Here is a 5,862-nt window from a genome sequence, read left to right as displayed (position 1 = left end):
TATATATATATATATACACACACACACACACACACTTAGTGAGACCCGTGAGACCATTTTTTTACACTTGGAACTTTATATCAAAACTCTGTGAAGGTTCGGCTTTTTTTACTTTCACAACATTTTGCTGTGAAGTTTCAAGTATAAAAAAGTAGTCTCACAAATCACAGGAATACAGGTTGGTCTCACGTGAACTCAATTATATATATATATATATATATATATAGAGAGAGAGAGAGAGAGAGAGAGAGAGTTTGTTTCAAATACAACTAATCGCATTTGTACAACCAATACAACCCAATATATTGAGATATATTTATGAAAATGATAAGAGTTTATTTATTATGAATTAAATATTTATGGATATTGAATATGGTTTATTAATATCGACATCTTTATTTTTGATAATAAAAGAATGATGGTGAAATATCGACATCTTTTTTTTTGGCTATTTGTTATGGGAATGGGACCAGAAATGTGCTGTTCATTTATTACGAAGGATATGTGAGCTGGGATCGGAGGGATGATTGGTAATTGACCGCACGTTCAAAGAGGATTATTTTATAAACAAAAAATATTACTGAATTTACAATAATTTCTAAAAGTAAGCAACTCTTTATCAAACATTTATCCAGTAGCGGTTGTCAGTAAATTCAACACTATCGTTTACTTATCAGGTAAGAATTTTAGTTCACCAAAACGACATCGTATGCAACAATTTGTCCGGTAAGCACTTACCCAGTAAGCATTTACCAGGTAAGAGTTATCATTCTCACTTATCAGGTAAGAATCTTATTCTTGGTCCACTAGCATTATACATCATGTAAGATAATGTGACTTGGTAAACGATTACCAATGTAAGTGTTTGATCAATGGCTACTAAGTTACAAAGTCATGATAAAATTATTTGTATGGAACCAAACAAAGTTTGTGTTTTTCGTTTATAAAATTAAAATATTTTATTATATTTTAGAGGTGGAGATAGAAATTTAATACAGGGGCGTAGATGAATGAGCTCAATTTGTCACCTGAAGGTATTAAAACAAATTGTTAATTTGAGACATGTGATATGGGTGAAAAATAGAATTAATCGGTTTAAGGATGAAAATGACATGATAAAAATTTAAAATTTGTATTATAAAATATTAAATGGAACAGTTGCATCGTTGATAAAGTTATATTATGTTTTTTTAGCTGTATCGAAATGGGGTGGATCAATGTGGTTTTGGCATGACAAATGGTCAAGGAACTTCAGGCTTTGTAAGCAGTTTCATCGCCTTTTAGTTTAGAACCAAATAAGGAGGTGTTGGTGAGGAACCGAGTGGACAGACGGGATGAAAACTAGCATTGGATGTCAAGTTGTTATAGGAATCCTAGAGGTAGAGCTCTTTATGAGGTAGAGGAATTAGAGGGTCTTATTTAAAATATTAGAGGTTGTTTAATTCAGGTTGAAGAATAAAAATGAAAATAACAGAGAATAAAAATGTGGATAACTTTTCATTCCACCAGTTTAACCTGGAATGAAAATTTTGGTTTATAGGGAAATGAACCCAATTTATTATATAAAATCAAATTTTTTTTATTATCATTCCCATTGATTATTACTTAATACCTTAAACCAAACACCTTTTTAGGGGTTATTTGGCAATTGCTGAATGGTTTGGTGCAGAATGATTAAATGATCAGAATGATTAAGAGGCTCTCATGATATAGTGTAAAATGAAATATAATTGTTTAGTAATTGTGTACAATGAAATTAGGGCTCTTAATGGTTAAGGGAGATTCAGGATACAAAATCATTCAGAGGGTTTTGGAACCATCAAGAGGCAGACTTGTTTTTTGCCAAACAAGATTCACCTCTTAACGATTCAGAGTTGCCTTTTAATGAAACTGTTAAGAGGTAAACAAACAACCCTTTAGACTTAGATTCATCACCGAATATAATTTGAGTCTATAACTTGAGTCTTCTGGTGATTCATCACCGATATCTAGCTATTACATAGGAATGACCATCCCAATTTACGTAAAAAATCGACTTCCATACCTATGGATCCATTGCATTATAGTATAAAAATACTATTGGTTTCAAACCATTAGCCATGATCAACCTATATTTTCCATCACACAATATAGCTTCTAGAGTCCAACATTTTAACTAAAATAGTTGGAGGCTTCATAGCCTCAAATACAATTACTTTTCCGTCGGATTTTCGACTTATTATTCATTTATTTATTAAAAAAACCCATCACATATCCACCATAAAATTAGTCTAAATTTTTCAAAAATATTTAATATTAATTCATTTATATTTTTGACGGATTTTAACTAATTATCTAAATAATTAAAATCCATCGGAATTGCTAAAAACATGTTTTTTTTTTGTTTTTATTTAAAACACATTTTCTGGAAAGAAAAATAGAAAAAACAATTTTCTTAATATTTCTAACGGATTAGGGACTGGAAATTGTTTAAAAAATATATATCATTTTCTTTAAACCACACTTTCCGGAAGAAAAAAACATATTTTTTAAATTTCCGACAGAATAAAAGGTTGTTTATCAAATTTTTTATTAAGTCATGTATGGATAAATTTGTCTGTCCGGATAAATGAGTGTTGTTGTTTATTTTTTTTATGTGAATCAACAATCTAAATAACATAAATGACCGATTTACCCTCCAATATTAATTATTTGAACATCAAAACAAAAAATCATAAAGAGGCCGAAGATGAAGTGTCTCATATGGGAAGGAGGTGGTGATTTAAATAAGGGGTAGGGATGTCATTTTTATGGCTGAATGAGGACAACACACCATTTGTATCTGTGCGAATAAGCCGTAAGTAAACAACCCAAATAAGCTGTGCGAATAAGACAGATAGACCAATAAGTTTAATTAAGCCGCAAGTAACATCCCTTAAAGAATCTGTCGAAAATATTAAAAAATGTTTATTTTTTGTTTTCCTATAAAAACGCATTTCTTGGAAGAATATTCCGATGGATTGGGGGATTCGTCGAAATATAAAAAAACTTCCTTTTTTTTCTGGAAATAAAATGATTCCCTTAAGACTTTTCGACACATCACCGGTGAATCCGCCATAAATGTCTTTAGAATTTTTTTATTTTCATTTTTATTATTTTATGACGGATTTGAGATGGATATTTAACAAAAAAAATTGCTTTTGGATGTTATTACGTATTTTCTGTCCATATATATTTATTCTTATTTTTTTTTACGTATTACATATTAATATATATGTAATATACTTACATATACAACATACGTAAATCGAAGATACATATACATATACGTATGAGCTTTATTAGTATTATTGGGCTTTAATAACTAATAAAGATGTGTTATTGTGATTTAGTAGGTATTATTCGGTTTAATTGGGTTTTAACAGGTATTGTTAGGCTTTAATGGATATATTGAGTTTTATTTGATTTAGTTGGGCTTTAACATGTACTATTGGATTTTAATGTATCTTAATGGATTTTAATGAACGTATTGAACTTTGTTTTATTCATTTGGACTTTAATGGTTCTATTGGTCATTAATGGACCTATTGGGTCTTGTTGGTTCAATTAAGTTCTAACAGGTATTATTGGACTTTAATGAATTTTAGTGGATTTTAATGAAAGTATTAGGCTTTAATGGTGGATATAGTGAAAAGATTTACACAATCTCAACAGTTTCTGTCGACCCCATCGCAATAGGTTTGATATAATTGGTTGTATTTATTAATAGGAAATTTACTTAAATAACTATTTTATAAAATGATTTTCACTTTTTGGACATCTTAGAAACCCATTTACTCAAATAGCCAAAGTTTACAAAAACTTTACGCAGAAAAGGATTTTCTGCGTAAAGTTTATTTTCAGATAAAAAAAGAAAAATAAGTTAAATAAGGAGTTTATGCAAAAAAAGAAAAAAAAAAAACTTTATGCAAAAAAACGATTTTCTGTATAAAATCTATTTTCAGGTAAAAAAAAAGGAGTTTACACACAAAAAATGAGACTTTGCACAAAAAAAAACTTTATGTAGAAAAAGATTTTTTGTGTAAAGTTCATTTTCACATCAAGAAAAGAAAAATAAGTTAAAGATAGAGCTTACGCAAGAATAAATGAGATTTTGTACAAAAAAAACCTTACGTGGAAAATAAGAAAACTTCATGTAGAAAATAGATTTTCTGCATAAAGTTTTTTTTTTTTTTTTTTTTTTTTTTTTTTGCATAAAGTTCCTTTTTTCCCCTTGAAGATAAACTTTAGGCTTTTTTTTGCGTAAAGTTTGTAAACTTTGGCTATTTCAGGAAAGAACTTTGTAAAATTGCTAAAAAGTGAAAATCATTTTATAAAATGGCTATGTACGTAAATTTCTCTTTATTAATGTAATATTCAGTTTTGAATTATAGTTGGTTGGGTTTGGAAAAAGAATTTTTAGCAATTTGGTGTTTGTTGGAATTGAGGGATTTATGGTGAAATATGAACTCTCCTCCTTGTGTTAAGGTAATTTTTGGTCCAATTGAACTTTTTTAGAATTTTGGTTTCAGGTTGGGGAGGTTTTTTTTAGGAGTCTTCAGCTAAAAACTTTTATAAATGGGAATCGGAGAAGGACTGCATAAGCCTCAGAAAGAATCAATTATCATCTCTAAGGTAAGTGTTTATCAGTTTTGGTAAAATTATGTGTTATAAAGTTTACCTTAGATTGTTTGATACATGAAATATGTGCTTAAAGTTGATGTATTGTGAAATCGTTGGAAGCTTTGTCCGATAAGGTTGGGTTATCGCCCAAGCCTCATCCGATAAAGATGGGTCATCGCTCACAGCTTTGACCGGATTGGGTGGTTATCGACCAAGACTTTGTCTGATGAGGGCATTTATCGAGCAAGGCTTTGTCCGATGAGGGCACTCATCGACCAAAGCCTTGTCCGATGAGGGAACTTATCGACCAAAACATTGCCTGGATTAAGTGTTATCGGTCAAAGTGTTGACTGGCAAGGGCGTCTCATCGCCCAAGTGTTGACCGGTGAGGGCAGTCCTTGGCCCTATACTGTCTGATGAGAATGTTCAACCAGTTATTATTCTCTGTGAATCTTTCCCGATGTTTAATTATTATGTTTATGTATTATATACATATATCTGGTGAGGTATCTGCGTTAGAGGGCGGGGAAGCCACGATAATTGATAAGGTATCCGTGAATAGATGGCGGATCAACCACGATAGTTAATAAGATACCTGTGATAGATGGCGGGGAAGCCGCGATAATTGATAAGGTATCCGTGAATAGATGGCGGATCAACCATGATAGTTAATAAGATACATATGATAGATGGCGGGGCAACCACAATAGTTATTAAGGTACCTGCGTGCAGTGGCGGACGCACTCTTAAGGGGTAGGGGGCCTGGGCCCCCAACAACATTTTTACACCAAAGCCCAAAAAAAAAAATTTACTTGTATTTTTAATTAAGTGTTTGTTTGGGCCCCCAACAATATTTGACAAAGGCCCCTCTACTCTAAGTCTCTAACCTGCACACAGCACACCAGTCACCAGCAGTCCAGCACACGGGAACGTGAGAGGAGGTGAGAGCGAGTGAGCGACTGAGCGAGAGTGCGAGACAGAACGCAGACGCAGAGAGCCAGAGAGGAGGCGACTGGTGCTGCCGCTGCCGCCTGCGACCTGCACGAGAGGAGGCGAGACCGCGAGAGAGAGTCGAGACCGAGTGACCGACGGCGACTTGGCTCCTGGCTGCTTGCTGCCTTGGTAATTGGTAAGTAAATATTCTAAATTTCTAATTCTAATTTCCATCTTCAAGTTTTCAATTAGTAGTATTTTAGGTTAATTTTGTGGTAATTGGTAATT

This window comes from Cynara cardunculus, assembly GCF_001531365.2.
Source record: "Cynara cardunculus var. scolymus isolate 2C chromosome LG 1, CcrdV1, whole genome shotgun sequence".
Classification (NCBI taxonomy): Eukaryota; Viridiplantae; Streptophyta; class Magnoliopsida; order Asterales; family Asteraceae; genus Cynara; species Cynara cardunculus.
Note: the sequence above shows the minus strand (reverse complement) of the source record.